Source organism: Eucyclogobius newberryi, unplaced genomic scaffold (assembly GCF_026437365.1).
Source record: "Eucyclogobius newberryi isolate DKJ021-1_F unplaced genomic scaffold, fEucNew1.0.hap1 SCAF_7, whole genome shotgun sequence".
Lineage (NCBI taxonomy): Eukaryota > Metazoa > Chordata > Actinopteri > Gobiiformes > Gobiidae > Eucyclogobius > Eucyclogobius newberryi.
Genome location: NW_027316389.1, coordinates 9,749,149 through 9,767,042, shown reverse-complemented (window position 1 = coordinate 9,767,042; position 17,894 = coordinate 9,749,149). Strand labels below are relative to the sequence as shown.

Here is a 17,894-nt window from a genome sequence, read left to right as displayed (position 1 = left end):
TAAATGCGTCAAGTTACAGCGAAGTCGGACGCGCCACAGGACGGAAGCGTGGCTTGGGGAAGACACTATTTTGGTTCAACAGTTCTATTGTCTGCGGGCCGGGACGAGGGTGGGGGGGGGGGGGGGGTAATGATGTTGTTTGAGGACGTCTTTCTGGTGTGCGCACTCCAGCTCGAGAGGGTCCTGTGTCTGTCCCCCTTTTCAGCTACGCACTCGGTCACACTCTGCAACATGTGAGAAGGAAGGGGCTGTGTGGGGGGTGTTATGTAACCAAGGGCTGCACTCTCTAGTAAGTCTGCATGTAGTACGCCATATGTAATTCAACTAATCTGCAGAACGGGCAAACGTACGCTTTAAAATGATGGTTCTATGGTCACAAATGTTCTTTATGTGAATACTGATGTTAACGTGATTATGTTTTGAGCTGTGTTAAAGACGTTCCCCAATAAAGGTGCACTATGTAACTTTTCAAGTGTTCCACAGTGCCATAGGCTTTATTAGACAGGACAGAGTAGCCAGAAATCCACTTAATGGATTTCTGGCGTGTTTTTGATTTGTATTAAAGGTGCTGTACCTGATTTTGAATGTCTAAAAACGTGAAAAACACAACTAGTTCATTTAAAACTCGTTGTAGCGTGTATTGCTCACTTACCCAATGCTTTCTGAACACCCCAAATATTCAACAGATGCTTTTCTTGTGTGACAAAACTGATTTGACTTCATGACATGTAAAAACAAACAGCTCCTTTAAGACTACCTGTACATCCATAAACGCACGATAGATACATTTTAATGCTACACTCTGGAACATTCCAGGCAAAAGCAATAACATCTCCATGGAGACAAGCAGATGGCAGGTCTCCCCGCTCCCCCCGCCCCATCAGAAAAGCGTACATAGCGCACAGTGAGCTGCTATCACCATTGTGCACCGGACTTGAAGCACCTGCCTCCGGATGAAGGAGGGTGTTTTACGACTGACCGTGATTGAAATGCCCAGAGACACCTTTCCGTTACGCTGAGTGTATTTGCAGTACCAGGTCGAAACAGCAGAGGTCTCATTTATTACCTTAACAGATCTATTAAAAGCAGGATGATGTCAGCTGGACAAGCCCTTTTGTTGTTTGGCCAGAGCAATGCCACGTGCTAACAATAACTGCTCTTAGGAAAGGGTGGGATCGCACGATGAGAGAAAGAGAATGTCGACCTTGGACATTTATAAATCTACATGTAAATATGAAAAGATTTATGTGGAAACAGCAGAGACAGCTTGGAACAGAAAGAGCGGCTTGGAAGGTGATGTGTTGACATATCTTTACACAGCCCAAACTGTAAACAGACTTTTGAATATTTGCACTCATAAGTAGCTTTCTGTTTCAACAGTTTCAAAGTTTAGACAATATGCTACAGAACTTTCCCAGGCAAGGCTTCGGTGCGAGTGTGCGAACTCAGTAACACCACAAGGCCACACAAAAGCAAGTCACCGCAGATAGAGACACACTGAGTTTTAAAAGGAGGAGAGGAGATGTATGTTACGGGAAGTGTTCTTGTTTTAGTTCTTAGCAGTGCACAAGGTCTGATGGCTACATCCTCCCAACTGTCAGAGGCCCTTGTTCTGCAGGAATAACTCCCTCAGAGACATTGATATGAAACATTTAAACAAACTCCACAGCTGGCTAAAATTTGTTTTATTTATTGTCATTCACAGCTTAAATGATGACAGACCACAGAGTGCTAAAAAAGACTTCAAATGGTATTTTCTGGCCGTGCCGCTTTCCACAGTTGCTTGCAAATTGCAGTACAGTTTAGACATTAAGTGCCGGTGTAATCAAGACTAAAACAACACGGCAGCAAGTGTATGCGTCTCGGCGTCCGCTCAGAAGGCTGCACAAATAAACAAGATGGAGGTCAAAGTAAATGCTTTGGGTGAGCCGTGCTCTTATGTGGGCCGCTGCAGTCGCTAACACACCCCGGCACATGGGGACACGCTCCCATGCCGACACGCTCCCATGCCGACATTCAGAAGTTTATTTGACTGTGGCACTTGTCTCCAGGGAGCACATGTGATAATGGTCTGGATGTGGGCAAAGATAAACTATATTTGTCCTTTGCTCAAAAATGCATACATGAATCTGACTTTCTGTACAAATGAGCTATATAAAGATATATAAATAAAGATGTATACATGTACATATACATATTACATTATTACATTACTAATACAATTTCAGTTTTATTGAGTATAAACATTTTGAAGCTGTTACAGTGTCAGTAATTGCTTAGTTTTTGCTGTTTTTGTGTGCTTGGTTTTTTTGAGGTAACGACAAATGCATGTTTTAACCTTAAAAAAAGATGAGTGAGGACACTGGCACGTAATGTAGTTTTCACAGGTTGGATTGATTGATGTTGTTGGATATGTACACTGGCCTCTCAGACTGTGCTGAAGCAGCTGGTGATAAGAACACTTCCGCTCCGTTCTTGTGCCCACACCATCTGTGCCAACGGGCTCGGGCCACGCATCATGTTACCCCCACAACTGGACATCTAAAAGCCATCTACTGTACGCACAGACAGTGAATCAATGGCAGAACGCTCCTGGAAAGGAGTTAGGGTTTTACTACAAAGCCTGAATGAGATCCTGTATATAAAAGAGGAGAAAGCACTAGCATAACACTAAGACCTTTGAATGTTTTTTTAAATGCGTGGCTAATTTATCATAGTTTATATTTTACAATTATGTTTTTGTTTTATTTTATTTTTATCTTTATATTTCCTTTTTATTTATTTTTATCTTTATGGGAAATGGGAGGTTTTGTCTATAGGAGTTATTGTTTATAAGAGTTTGTGTTTTTTAAACTTCCTACAAGTTTATCTGTTCTTTTCCTCTGTATCTACCTGCGTTGCAACAATGAAATTTCCCCATGTGTGGACTATAAAGGATTATCTTATCTTATGTTTCATTGTTTCATGTTAAACCTATCGCCAAACCAACTTCCTAGTTCATAAATTGTGTTTTTTGACAATGGAAATAGTGTCCCTGCCACAAGTTGGCCACTGTCCAGGATGTACCCCGCCTAAGGCCCGAAGTCACTGGGATAGGCTCCAGTCACCCGCGACCCCGAAAGGGAACAAGCGGTAGAAAATGGATGGATGGATGGACAATGGAAATAAAACTTTTCTACTGCTCATAATTCATATCAGTACATCTAATCCATCCAATCTGTATGAGTTGATTATCTTAGCGTATTTATGATTCTTCTTTATCTTGTCAGTTTAACAGTGATTAAAGGTACGCATGTTAGCATAAATGTGCCATGTGGCTGCTTGATATCCTTGGGAAAGTTTGCAGCTCCTCTCCCACTCTCTGGAGCCTGGTTAGGGACAAATACCGCATGGAGCTGAGAGGAAGGCCGCAGGAGTGTGCAGCGCCACCAGCACACAGGAATGTTTCACTTCAGCAGGAAAACGTTCACAGCTGTTGGTTAAGCTATTTCTCTTTCGGTGCGCGTAGCCGCCACTCAGTCATTTATGTCACGGTTTATATGAATATCATTTTTAAATTTGCTCCATGTCTGATTAACGTGGAAGTCCACTTGGAATCCAAACACATGCTACAAGCTTGTGTGGCATCGGAAAGACCGGAAGCCATCGCTGGCCCACAAACAAAATTGACAACAACAACCACCACATCAAGCTGTCTGGTATTTGAATGGGCTCTAATCTTTGGCTACGTTTGAGTTAGAAGTCCTCAGAAGGAGCTGTTGTGGCTATAAATGAGCCTTGGCTTAACGCTCCTGTTTGTCAGCGGTGTGGCCTCTGTGCCACACACAATAGCTATTTATACGCTCGTGTTATTCCTGATGATTTCGGATTCGTCTGGATTGCAGGGAGAAAGAAGTCACCCGTTTCACTCAGGTGTAAACAGTTTCGAGCAGCAGAAGCATCAACTGTGGTCAAGTGAGATGGCCCGGCTATAAAGTGCTGTGCCATAACAATAACTTCAGTAGATTTGTGTTTTCAAGTATGACAACTATTCTCAAACCATTAAAAATACTTGTAGATACTTTTTATGTGTCAGCAAATCAAAGAAAGACATCATTTATTAGAGGGGAAAAGCACAATACAGGTTTAAATAGAAGGCAATATAATAAGATTTAAGTGCTACTGCAAGCATGTATCCCATTTGTCTTGACTGCTTTAGATCAGGGGCCTTTAAATAGTATCCTCCCATTAGGATGGTTAATTGTCCACATCAAATATAGTGTTTAACATGGTCAATGAGTGGGAAATGTATCTGAGATGATCTGATTGGTTTAATACTGTTCAGCACAATTTACCAATTAGATGTTTCTTATTTCACTGCAAACAAAATCCATAATTATTTTTTCCCCGACTCTGCAGTTGTTTTTTATTGCTACAACTGGGGAAAAAAGATTTGATCAATTCTTTATGTTTCAGATGTTTAAATGAATATTTTGTTTTTCACAGTACCTGTAATAAAACATTCTCCTTATAGTTAAAGGTGCACTAAGTTACCTTTCTGTTGGGGGTGACATTGGTGACATTTGCTTGTCTCCATGGAAATGTTCTTTAAAGGACCCTCCATTAGAAAAGTTACATCGTACACCTTTAAATGAAAACAGAAACATGCCATGGCTTTGTGCACTTTTCATTCAATCCCCAAACTTAAAGTCTCCCTCTGTCGAATCAAGCAAAAATATTTCTCTATATGAACCTATTTTAAATCATCATTTATTGGACAGGTACATATACACACTCATTGAAACGCTCTTTGTGATTAAATAGGATACATGGTTTTCTAGCGATCACCTCCAGCCTCCTCAGCACACATGGTACATATACAGAAGACCCGCCCGCCCGCCGCACCACCCAGATTCACAGAGCTTTTAAAGCTGCTCTTTTTTCTTCTTAAACCACTTCCCTGCCTTTCCCTGGCTCCTGGTGACGACACTCTCCTGGAATTCACTGCTTGTGCTGTAGCTGCTGTTCTCAGACACAGAGAGACCGCTGTGTGGACGAGAGCTGTGTTCTGCAGTCACTAACCGGGCCAATTTGGTGTGTCCACGCTCCACAGTGTTTTTGCATCATCGATTCATTTTTTGTAGAGTCAATCCATTTTGTAAAGGGCCATTGTTTTGACACGAGCAAACAAATTGACCACTATACTTAAAAGTGCTTGAGTAAATGATTTGAGTCAAATGTGGCTTCCCGATCTCAACAGTCGTCTCCATAAAGCCTTCCTGTGTGGTTTGAGCGCAGGCCTAATGGTCCTTGCATCCCCATGTATGTATTGCATGTATGTAGCAGGCGATAACATGCGTGTTCATGGTGTTGTGTGGGAGAAAGGCATGGGGGGCTTTCTGTTAGGTCCTATGGAGGCCCCTGAAAGAACTGAGCCCTCCTTCTGAAAAGCTCAGATTTATGGGGGAGGTGTTGCCTCAGCTCACTCATCCATCACACACTTTATTTGTGTTTTAGAGGAAAGGAAAAGAGGAAAACAGAATAAAAGGCTAAAGACTTCCAAAAAATATCAGAGTTTGGGGGGCTGGAGCTGGTGCGGAGGTCCTTTCTCCTCTGCCCCCCAGCTCTTGGTTTAAGCAGATGCTGGAAAAGAAGTCTTACCCTTGTGACCCGCTGCCATTCTGCAGTCCCAGCACTGATAACAAAAGACAGATAAAGCTGAATGGGGGAAACGGGGGGCAGATTTATTGAAGATTAGCCCACAGGTTTCAGACTGGCCTGTGCACACGTTTTATGTGACTGGTAAACATGCATGTAAAGCAGAGTGTGGTAACAAGGGGATGACAAGACCGAGTGAAATCATCCGGTTTTGAGGCAAACATAAGAATATAATAATAATAATAATAATAATAATAATAATAATAATAATAATAATAATAATAATAATAATAATAATAATAATATGAATATTATAATACAGAACAACAAAGATTTTAAAAGAATTGATTCAATATTTTAAGACATGCACATCATGTATGTTCTTCAAGAGTCTGATGTTCACTCGGGCATCATTCATTTCATGCATTAGTCTGAATTCATATCTCCAATTCCACTAAATGCTATATTCTTCAACATGTAATATGGGAGGGTAGACATAGGCTTGTTACAATGGGGCGTAAAGTAAACTGTTTGTATTGACGTGAAGGAAATGTGAACCACTCCATTGTGCCAACAGAAATCTGTTTCCTATGCTACAGAAAAGACAGTGGTTTAGTGCTAAAGTATACATACAACAAACATTGTGCAGGTGCTCCACACAAAGGGCATCTTTAAATATGACAATGTGAAAATTGTATTCTATTTGAAAATGTATATATGAAAATATTTATTCTTGCCTCTGCCCAACTCTTGCTAACAGTAGTTTATGTGCTATTTACACAGCCATATGGACCTCTGTGTAGTTTATACTATAAAGGTTCTTGTCAAGCTCAGACTTTGCATCTAGTTTAATGTAAAGCACAGTTTTGTCATGTAAAAATGTGTGCAGCAGGAGGCAGACTGTTTAGCTTATCCTTATCCTGTCCACTATGGGTCATTTTGTATATCTTTTCTGAGCCCGAACCTGGTGAAGCCGTCCTCAGAGGCATGATTTGAATCACAAATGTTATGCATAGTTCTGCTCAAGTTTGGGTCAGCTGAGGAATTCTGAAAGCAGTAAAGCCGGGCGACAGGGATTTTCACCCCGAGGCCACCATAGGGTTCTGCCCCTGACCTCTCTCAGGACCAGGACTCTCCTGGGACATGCAGGCTCAACAGTGCACCCTCTGCTCTCATCCGCACAACTCTATATTCTGCCATGTGGATGAATCATTTTTGACAAGCATTTAGCATGATTATTATTAACTGTTTTTTTAATCTAAGATGAAGAACCACTGGGCACTTTTTTTACATTAAATTAACAATAGGTGAGGCCTGGATTTGTCCTGGTCTAGTCCCGGTTTAATTCTGGATTAAGTCCCAGTTTATAATGTGCCAAAGTGTGAAAGCACCTTACATGTGACAGAAAAACACAAAATAAGTACATTTATTTCATAACCAATAATGATAAAAGTGTATATTTTATGCTATCAACATCAGATAAAGATGTTAGCATTCAAAACCATTTGGCAAATCCACACATATTTACATCATCATTCATTAATTGAATGATCTTTTGAAAAAATAAAAAATAATAATCGTGTATGTTTTGCATGCAGCCAGTGGAAACAACAGACTTGTTTTGTTTCAGGTCAAGTCAAAATAATTTCCCTTTTTTGTTTTGTATTTATAAAGAATATTCTAATTTTACTTTATTTTATTACAGTATTATATGCTGTATAATATAATTTCATCTCTGCGCAGTGTGCATGTTGCTCCCTTTGTCTGGGTGGGTTTCCTCTGGGCAACTCAAATGCACAATTTGAAAAACCCTCCAGAAGGTGTCCTGACCAAGCCACGCTCAAGATCTGAATAACTGCTCCACACATTGTAGAATGGGTCAAATGCAGAGGGACAATTATACAGGGACAATAAAATGTACCATTGTGTTAGTGGTACTCCAAAATGCCATGACTGGACTTGATGACTTGATCACGGCACTGCTCAGTTCTCGGTTGTTTCGACGATGCTTGAGACTGAGCTCCCAAACTGTCCATTTTTAGGCTTTTTAAATATACTTTTTAGATTCCATTCACTGGAATTCACTGATTTTAATCACTGGATGCCTGCATTTGAATGTTTTAAACTACAAAGGACACTGACCGAGAGTGGATCAACATCAAGCGAGTTGCGTAGGACTGAGCCAGAAAGTTGCCGAGCTCAAACAGCGGTTTCGACGATCTTGATCTGGATATAATCCTTGGGAGGACTGCTGCCGCCGCCAGTGCAAGCTAGCGTACACTAGCTACGCCACCAATGCGTGGCTCCGGGCTGCACGAAGAAAGGTTGCTTGGGACATCCAGGCTCGTTCAGTTCTCAGTGCTCATCCTCAGATCCTCCATGGTGAGACACGTGTTGCCCTTGCCATACCGCCTGCCATCCAGGTGATGATAAACACCTCCACCATCTATCACCCATCTGTGTCATGTGACAGCTCAAGTAGGCACCAATGACCTGAGGCTGCAGCAGTCTGAGAGCTTAAAGAGGACTTTATATCCCTGGACAACACAATCTAAAGCACCAGAAAACAGTGTCTGATTTGAGGTGGTTTTAGATCGATCGGCTGTCCAAAACTTCTGACAGTTTGAAAAAACTATAGTAATGAGTTAAACCTTACACAATGTATTACTGCTCCCACCTGACCTAACCCTAAAGATCCATGCTGGACATTATCATACGCAACCCTCAGAAATTACCAATGTAGCAGTGTCTTTCCTCTCGTTTTAGTGACCACTGTCCTATTGGATTATATTCAAATCAAGTACTGTCAAGAGATCCTATAAGCATTTTAATGAACAAGCATTTCTGTCTGCTCTGGTTGTTCTATATTTGTGTTGTATTTTATTTGTATTTTGTACTACACAGGGTACTGGAAAAGAGTGTTTCACTCATTGGGTTTCCCATTTATAAATAAATAAAATATGATGAAAATAAAAATCACAACGGTTTGCATATCTGTTCTCTTGACAGCACTTCTGAAAATGTGCTGTGTAAATTGTATTGCATGTTACATTTATTAGAGTAAGCTCTTGGCCCCTTTTTTTTTGCTCCTTCTCCTCCTTCTGAGTTTGTCACTGTTTAGTTATGAACACCAAATGTACACCAAATCTTGTGAGAACAGGACAGAGAAAAACCTCTCGGGTCAGATCCAAACCAGGACAAGTGGTCTTTTGGACTGGGCGGACTCAGCACTGCTCCAGGCTTTGATGTAGAGGTCTGTAAAGACTGTATAAGTTGTCAGTGATTGCGTTCTTATTTATTTATTAACACAATTAATAATGAATGAAACCACAAATTTTAAGTTTTGCTTTCTTTGTTACAAGAAGGTTTAGTTTTCACTTTTTATCTCTTGCTGTTTGGGACTAGGATTTTTCAAAAGTCATTAGGTTTTAGAAAAAAGTTATTGTATTAATACTATATTTTTAGGGCAGCTGTACTGCTTAAACGGAGACTGCAACCCCTTTTTTGTCATTATGTAGATTATGTCTGGAAATTATTTCTGCCCTGCATCTTCTTCTCGCTAATGAGTCAAAAGGGGTGTTTTGAAAGCTGATAGTTATACTTTGCTGCCACTCAACAAAGTGGAGGTTGAGTCATTGTAAAAATAGAACTAAATTGGTTCGTTTTTGCTTTGACTCATAATGGTATCTGCTGTTGTTTCCAGAGATGAGGCTGTGCATCCCCTCTAATGGCACATAGCACAAAGCTCTGGAGCCATAAAAAGACAGGGTAAGATCATTTATCCGTCACTCTTAGCACCGAGAAGGGCTTTTGTTAAAACAGTCAGAAGTATACAGTATATTCAACAGCTTTGTGCCTGCATTTTTATAGCACTAAGATTCAGGAACTAAAGGTGTCCAAAGCGAGACAGCAGGAGTGGAGGATACACTGACCCTTCCATTATGCAGACAGATATTACACACTCCAGCCAGACGTCCGTGCCCATCCTGTCAGCTTGTTACCAAGAGCACCAAGAGATAGATCATAATTGTCAGCTTGGCTGTACTGGTGCCAGTGCCAGGGTGGCCCAGTCCTGGTGAGTTTGGCCAAGAGGAACTCCATCCCTGTGGGCATCAGGAGTCTGTGAGGAACAATGGTGAAGTGGCCCGAAATGACTTTTCCCTAGTTTTTCTGTTCAATTTAGAGGCATAGCATTATTGATATAGTATCCTATGACCAAACTCCACTCCACTTTTCATCCAAAAAATATAGCTTGGCCACTTGCCAAAATGAGTTCACTCTCAAGGTAATATAAGGCTGCAGTGATATTTTAGCGCGCTGTACAATGCACATCCATATCATATCCATATCAATCCATATCAAAACATTCCTGATTTCAAAATACTGGAAACTTTTGCAGATATATCTGCTGCTAGATTTGCTGAGCACAATGGTTTTAGAAATGGTTCTTCTTGTCATGGAGTAGAGTCTACTTCCTGCCACGGGCCCCAGGGTGAAACACACAATGACCACCACCACCACCCACACAAGCTCCCTCAGGTAGGCAGGCCACTGCATGACACCAGGGTCATTTGTTTTGTCACAGACACAGAAATAGACTTCCACTCTTTTAGCCCAGTAAACGGCAGCAGGAGTCGGCGCTCATGGCCAGTCAGTGTGTGCCATCATTGGGAATACCTGCCTGAGCAGAGGAAAGGCCTCTGAAACCTCCCAAAACCTGTGGAAAATAACCCTGACTGCCAAGTGTCATGATTAGCACCCCAGCCTGTTCCTGGGTCAGCACTGAGGGCAGCTCAGCCAGGGGATTTCCACCGCTCTGTAGGAGCTGTAATTATTATTGCTTACACTATAGAGCCCCGCTCTCACATTCCTCTTTGTGCTACAGAGCGCCATTATTCCATTTAAAGTGTGCACGGAGACAGATGAGATTGGTCTTTACATATGGTTTGAATATTGTGCAGTTAATGTCTACAATTTTTCATTGGAGCTTTTATGTAAGGATTGAGAGACAAGATGTTCCTCTAAATGTCTTGGTTGAGGTTGAAGTCTAGAACACAATGTGAATGGATCATGAAATTAACCACAAAAGGCAGAAATATTTGGGAGATAACAATAGAAATTTTGGTCACTTTTTAGGTAAGTTTCAGACAATGTCTTTGATATTCTAATTTTGCATATAATGAGTTACTGTATATTTTTCAATATATCTCCCATCCTAGACTGATATTAAAGTAATGAAAACTAACACTGCTGGCATTATCCCTGCCACCAGGGCAATGCGGCTGCCTAACCCTCTCATTACAGCCACTTGTCTGCAGTCTTATTCTGCTGATAGTTCTTGTAGCCTGCAGTGTATCTCTAACTCTATAGTCTGAATGTCTCCCCAAGGCAGAGGAAGCCTGGCACTTGCCTGACACTCACAGCCAGTCCTGGGCAGCTGGGATCTGAGGCTGCTTCCTGCAGTTCCACATTGCCCCCACCAACCTTAATTCTGCTTTTTTAGACCCAGCCAGAGCTTTATAATACAATGCAGAAGTGCCCCGTGCTGTCCTGTGGGTGGACACACACTTTCAGATGTCATGGAGGACTCAGGAGCAGCGAGGGCGGGACGCTTTTTAGATGCTGAGCTTGGCTTCATGTGCCATTGGACACAGACGGACGATAACTGTTGTTTATTGCCTCCCACAACCCCTTTTCTCTTCATCTGGATGATTTGGAAGGCAACAGCCAAGAGCCCCAGTAAAAAGCACACAAAAAACTACACTGTAAGGAACACAATTATTAGTGATTGTATAAGTTTTTACTTCTGTATTCAGCGATCGAGGCCTCATTGTTGTCCTAACTGTTGCATTTTTAGCCCATTTATACATCAATATGCTGAAATTAAAGCGTTAAATTGTGTAGTCATCCTTAGCTTAGAGACTTGGTACCTCAGTGAAGAAATAATATGCCTGATGTGCCCATAAGTTTCCATAATTCCAAATCCATTCCTTGTTGTAGTGGTGTGGTCTCTGGTTGTATCAATGTTGCAAACTTGCTGTATTGTAATTGAAAATATATTTGTTTCAGTAGGATGTATACCAGAGACTTTCTGCATCACGTTTAATCAGCATTTCATAATTAATTATTAATTATTTTACCGACAAAACGGGCGTCATCTGAGGCTAGTGCTGGACAGGGCCGAGTCTGATGGCAAGAAGAGGTGAGTTTAGGGCTGCATTAGTCAACTTTTAGCTTTATTATTCCTAGTGTACATTGAGCTTATTTGAATACAATATCACCCAAACAAATATAAAAAAAAATACTGACTTCTACACACAATATTTACAGATGAATAAAGAAAATCAGAAATCGCTTTTTTGACATTTTGACATTCAGTGTTATAAAAATTCTTGTTTTTTAGAGTTTGTAGTCCAGATAACCATTACAATGATGAAAACACAACTAACATGACTTTTATAGTCAACTAGTCACAATGATTCGATTGATGGGTGGAGAAGGGGCTACGCTGACGACTACGCCAGTGGTGTCACAGCCGCAGAACGAGAACACAAGTAAACCGGCACATTAGAGCCACTCAAAGAGACTTGGACTGTGTTCTTGTAAATAATTGCATTCATTGTTCTAGGGCTCTGCTGGTTATGGTCACAAGCTGTTTGGTAGGCCCCTGTCTGTCTGGTGCTCCCCATGAGCCTAGTGTCAGCCCTTCTGCCCCTGGCTTGTGCCAGGGGTGAGGGTGCCAGCTCCCTGACCCGGTGGCCCTGCGCCTGACACACCCGCGCCAACACCAGACGTCCAGAGCCCGGTTGAAGATTTGGGCGTGCTGTGTGCATGCTGCTCTCCTGTTAAATAAAGCTGGTTCAAAGAGCACATTCCAGCCCCTAGCCCAGTAGAGTTAGAGTCTCTCTCTCTCTCTCTCTCTCTCTCTCTCTCTCTCTCTCTCTCTCTCTCTCTCTCTCTTTCCCTCTTTCTCTCTTTCTCTCAGCAGATTGTTTCATTTTATAGCTCTTTGCCTTTATCTTGACCGTCTGAGATCGACTCTGATTGGATGCAGCGTGTTATTAGCCGCCGTTGTTTGCCGTGGGAACAGCAGATGGCTATTTCGACCTGATTACCTTTGGTCCTTATCTTAAGTGAAGAATTCAGTCCAAGTGGTGAGATGTTAGAAGAAAGCTGCCGGTCAACAGTGGGACTTCTCTGGATGTTAACACCCACTTGTTGTGTAAAGTGTCAAAGCCAGCTGGAGGCCAAAAACACAGCTATGATTACTATGCACGTATTATGAACAGTGGATGGTGTGACTGGTCAGGCAAAGGCCATTCATGAAATTATTATAAACACATCTTGTAAAATATACCCTAGGCGCGCTCAATCATGGCAAAAAGTACAATTACCGGTACAGTAATCTGTATTAAGGACAAAAGTGCAGACACATGATTCATAAATGAGATATAAAAATAAATAGTGTACTGTAAATATAGTTACAGTCATATGTGAACAGGTGAACCTTACTTGTTGACCTCACAACAAACCAAGGTCTGCACCATAACTTTTGATGATTTCTTAATTGAATTTAAACAATATTTGAATACATTTTTTATTGTCCAAACAATTTACACTGCTACCTATGCCTCTTCCCGTCATCTGTGCGGTCACTACAAATGTAACATATATCATTCTGGACAGAAGGTAATTAATTGTATTTTCAATTACAACATGTGTGAAATAAAATAGAGAACTGATTGATAATACATTTGATAAGTTGCACAGCCTTAATACCACCTAGAGAACGCCCGAGCTTGCCCGGTCTTGGAAGCTAAGCAAAGTTGTCCCTTCAGTGTCAATATACACCGGTGTATGAATGACAGATAGTGAGAGAGAATGGAGGACAATGGATGGATAATAATAATAATCAGCATCATAATGAATCTCTAACATAAAAACACTTTCAAAACATGTGTTCCCTCATTGCACCCCAGCGTGGGATGGGCACACAACAACATAGAATAGTTCTGGGAAAATGTATTCAACATTTATAAAAGCAAGAGTCTGCTGCTAATGTCATGTGCAGACCCTCAGTGACATCATGTGTGTGGGCGGGGCTTCACTAACAGTGTATTGTCTAAATGGATCACACAGGCTGGAGACCGCAATGGAAGTCAGATGCCCGCTTCTCACTACATCTGCTTACAGGTCCAAAAACACAGACTGGGGCCTCCGCGGGGCCCCTATGTCTGACTTTATTGTATGGTAAATGTCAGAAAATAAATGCAGGCCTCAGTAACAGAGTGGAATTGGATCTAATCTGCCCCAGGCCGCAGTGTTTGATCCACCCCGCCTTTAGTGCTGCTACCCCCGTTTGGACAGAAAAAAATTTCACCACTCATTCAGGATGTTATGGTATTTGGCTGTATAATAATGTGACGTCACATTTCTCTATAACTGGTTTCATATGTTACTCCACTGTATAAAACTTGTACCAATATGCCGTTTGTACATTCCTCTTGTCTTTGTCGGTCTTGGCGCACTCCACGCATGAGCCTGGATTCATTTGGTTTTTCATTATTCTATGTGAATTGTGACTTAACGTCCTACAATGGCCGTACAATATCGTCGCCAGCCATTTTTATTACATTTTCGGTTTGCCCTGCTCAAATTAACTGCTATAAGACTCGCTATTGTTCAGTTTTTCTTGTGTGTGGTTCAAGGTCTTTTGTTTGACTCAAGATGTGAATAATACAGAGTGCAGAGTAAAACGTTTAATCGGCTTTGATCGAGGCTAATCATATACCATGATGGAGCATAGATCAAAGGAAAAGGAACAAAAGTCTCATGCCTACAGGTAGGACGGTTTATCTGAGAGCACAAACAGCCACCCACACCATGTCACAACTTTGATGAAAATATCTGTGGATCTGTCAGTTGTATTGGCTGCCAAATATGAACAGTTGCTCTACTGCGTTTCCATTTTGTCGTGTAACTGCGGTGGCTATTCATAATAATAAGACCTCTTCTCAGTATCACCACGTTCACCAGTCCAGGATTTCTACCTTTTTGTATAATGAAAAATACCTGATTTGGATATTTTATATGTCACTAATCCAATAATACAACCTCTGACCAGCAATGCAATTTACAGTGATTCTGAATACTTTTAGTGCCAGAAAAGTATATGCAAGACACTGAAACTGATTAAAGATGACACAAAATACACACACCTTTAATGGGTATTTAACTTATATATACTGTGTACAAGATTCCAAATAGTATGCTTTTTATGTTTTCCTATCTTCTTATCTACTAAAACCAACAAATCAGTGTGCAACATGCACATTGTTAAGCAATGACCAGTTGTCTCAAACATGGAGCCAGACATGATTGAGTCAAGACCTGGTTTGTGCTATATGAAAATACGGTCTCAATTACTTTATATGGATTTCCCACAACCTCTAGTTCTATATACTTATAGTACACTCACTTCCTTACCGTACAGCTCAAATTAAAATCAGATTGAGATGGTTTGCATTAAACCCAGCTCAGGTTCCTCCGTCCTGTTTCGGGAGACCCTTTCGGAAGCTCCGTAGTGAGCCGATTGTCCTGTTGCATTAGACATGAGCTGAGATGGAGAAAAATACAGGGCACAGTTGTCATGTATAGTATGACATCAAGCTGGACTACTACTGCATAACAGCTGTCTGCAGGAGGAAAGTGCTCAAACTGCTCTCCATCTTGGACACTCCTGCTAATCCACTTCTCCAGACAATTCAGGGGCAGAAGAGGCAGAGAGACATTCATACACCCGTATGTAATAGATAACCTAATGTCATCTCGGGAAAGTAGCCAATAGGCTAATTCTGGCATAGTTACATTGTATATTAATTAACTAGTATGTGTTGCTCCCTGTGGCCCTCAGAGGCAACTGTTGTGATTTTGGGCCTTACAAAAATAAATTAATTTGATTTGATTTGATTTATTGTCCTTTAAATAAATACATCTAAAATAAAATAAAAATCCAAGCCACGGTTTCATCTGTGCACTGTATCTCTTTATGCTACATCTTATACATAGCCTGGATATATTTAAATATGTTTTATTTACTTTAACTTCATTGTATTATTGTACCTTATTTGACCATTTTTGCTATTTTAATTACTTTTCATCCAGCTTTACCAGGACAAGTTTTTTCCTGTCTGACCTGGTCCTTCAGTGTCTAAGGCCTTCTCTGGGGTCCCTTTACCGGGGAGTGGATCCTTTTGATGACAAGGAGGAGCGGCCTTCTTACAAGATGATCTTGGTTAATTTGGTTCCTTACCCTATGTGTCCTATATGCCCTATATGTTTATAACTCACATGGGATCCAGAATACAAACTTCTTCAATTCTTGACGAAGAGTGAGTCTCACCCGCCCTAAATCGTGCATTGAGTCAAAATCTAACAAAACGTGTAATCAGATTTATTTATTCATGAGACGTATGTCAGCGGAGTTCTTTGCTCTTCTATCATTTAGAACAAAGTCAAACTTTTCTCACCTCTGATTAACAACGTTTTGTGCTTTGCTCACTGATTCTGCAGAAAATCTGCAATGTTTTTCAGTCCCTGTGATATTTTTTTCCTGTTATTTTTTCCTTATAAGCAGCCATTTTTGATAAGGACAGACCATGTGTGTCCCTGATTGGCCCTGATAATCCACCTGTCAATCACTATTTTTATACAGACCAATGTCTGTATAAAGAAATGCGGAAATATCATTCTGGACTTTCCAGGCAAATAAAGAACGGAATCCTAAAATTTGTCTAATTAGAAATTACACCTGCAAACCTTAAATGCATTGCTCTAATGTATCAGCCTTTGAAACCAAGCTACATATATCATGCGCTATAATGTATAAGAAAAAATGATATATAATATGCTTGCTTTCCCCCCTCTTATTTCCTTAAAACTTAGTAGTGTTAATCACATAGTTTAAACGGAATTAGCAACATTATAACAACATATATCTTTGTCCATTGCATTATGAAATGTTCTTTCTTCCTTGAACATATATGTGCTTTCATATCTTCATCTCATTGTTGTTGAAATAGTAGCGTTTTGAGAGTCATTGGCTTTTGTTCTTCAGTCATGCACTCTTGCTCATAGTACAGTGGAGTCAGTGGTACAGTGATCGGCTCCGCTCCGCTCCAGTGTTCAAAGGCGTCTGAGTGCCCTCTCCTGCTCTGTCAGGCCCACACAAGAATCTGTCAAGTGTCCACAGGAAAGGGATGACGCAGGAAACTTTGGAAGTGTGTACTGTACAATGAATGTGTCGCTCCCATCAAAGCTATTTACATATGATTACATGTGCATGCCTATTCTCCACTGAATATATGTGTCTGGGACTTTGGCCTTGGAAAGGTGTGCGAGGCAGTCAGCTGAGAAGAAGAAAAACAAGATCACAAGTGTGTTCACATTAGGACAAAGAGAAACCAAAAACCTGTTAATATTCTAAACATTATTACACTTACTATATAATTCCTGAGAAGAACAAACCTGTGCTTTATTTATTTGACACTTTTGTACAGATTCCGGAGGTTTGTGTCAGGCAATAGTCATCATACTAACACATTTTTAAGTTGACAATGGATTATTTCATGTTAGCCTGTGCAATTTCCATACCAGGTGAGCTTTGGAAACCTCTTTCCGTAACCCTAGATATTTGTGTTCTTTCACCTTCACATTCCTTCAGTCTCTATAAAAGCCTCTGGGAGTGTCGCTTCTCTGGAACAATAGCTGTGGGTGCCACTCTTTATCAGAACCATGCTCTTAAATCTGCCAACTCGCATCATTTCAAATAAAGTTTATTACATTTATCACTTTTAGATGCTCACCGACAGTCCATAAAGAAGGATTAGGCTGACTTGATGTAGCCTCTGCACATTGATTAGGTAAATGTGATAGCCGATATGGAAGAGGCTGACAGATGGACTAAGTGCCCTACCACCCACGCTGTTGACAAGGCTGGGCACATGATGACGGTGCTGTTCGCTCAAGTACAAACAGTCGCCGCAACAGTCGACCCCAGCACTCTTTGAACTGCAGATGAATTGCAGGTCTATAAACAGCTGTTCAGAATGACCTTACCCCACAAAAATCAATGGGTGCAGAGATACCTGGAAGGCTCAAATGCTGACTGTAAAACAAAGGTTGCGGCGCGTGTCTACTGTATGCGTGTCTGAAAAGTCAAACATGTTGCATTGTCATAGTACTTCTGACCTAAGTTC

The 17,894-nt window shown here is 41.0% G+C and overlaps 2 protein-coding genes across 2 annotated transcripts in view; one reads left to right on the top strand and one right to left on the bottom strand.

Moving 5' to 3' along the window:
* ferry3 (FERRY endosomal RAB5 effector complex subunit 3) overlaps positions 1-17,894 on the bottom strand; it is a 452,554-nt gene that overhangs the window by 319,261 nt on the left and 115,399 nt on the right. The window lies entirely within an intron of this gene.
* Positions 3,480-17,894, top strand: part of steep1 (STING1 ER exit protein 1) — a 189,763-nt gene continuing 175,348 nt past the window's right edge. The window contains exon 1 of the mRNA XM_072434763.1: positions 3,480-3,484. The gene's annotated coding sequence lies outside the window, so the exon portion shown is untranslated. The remainder of the gene's footprint in view (positions 3,485-17,894) is intronic.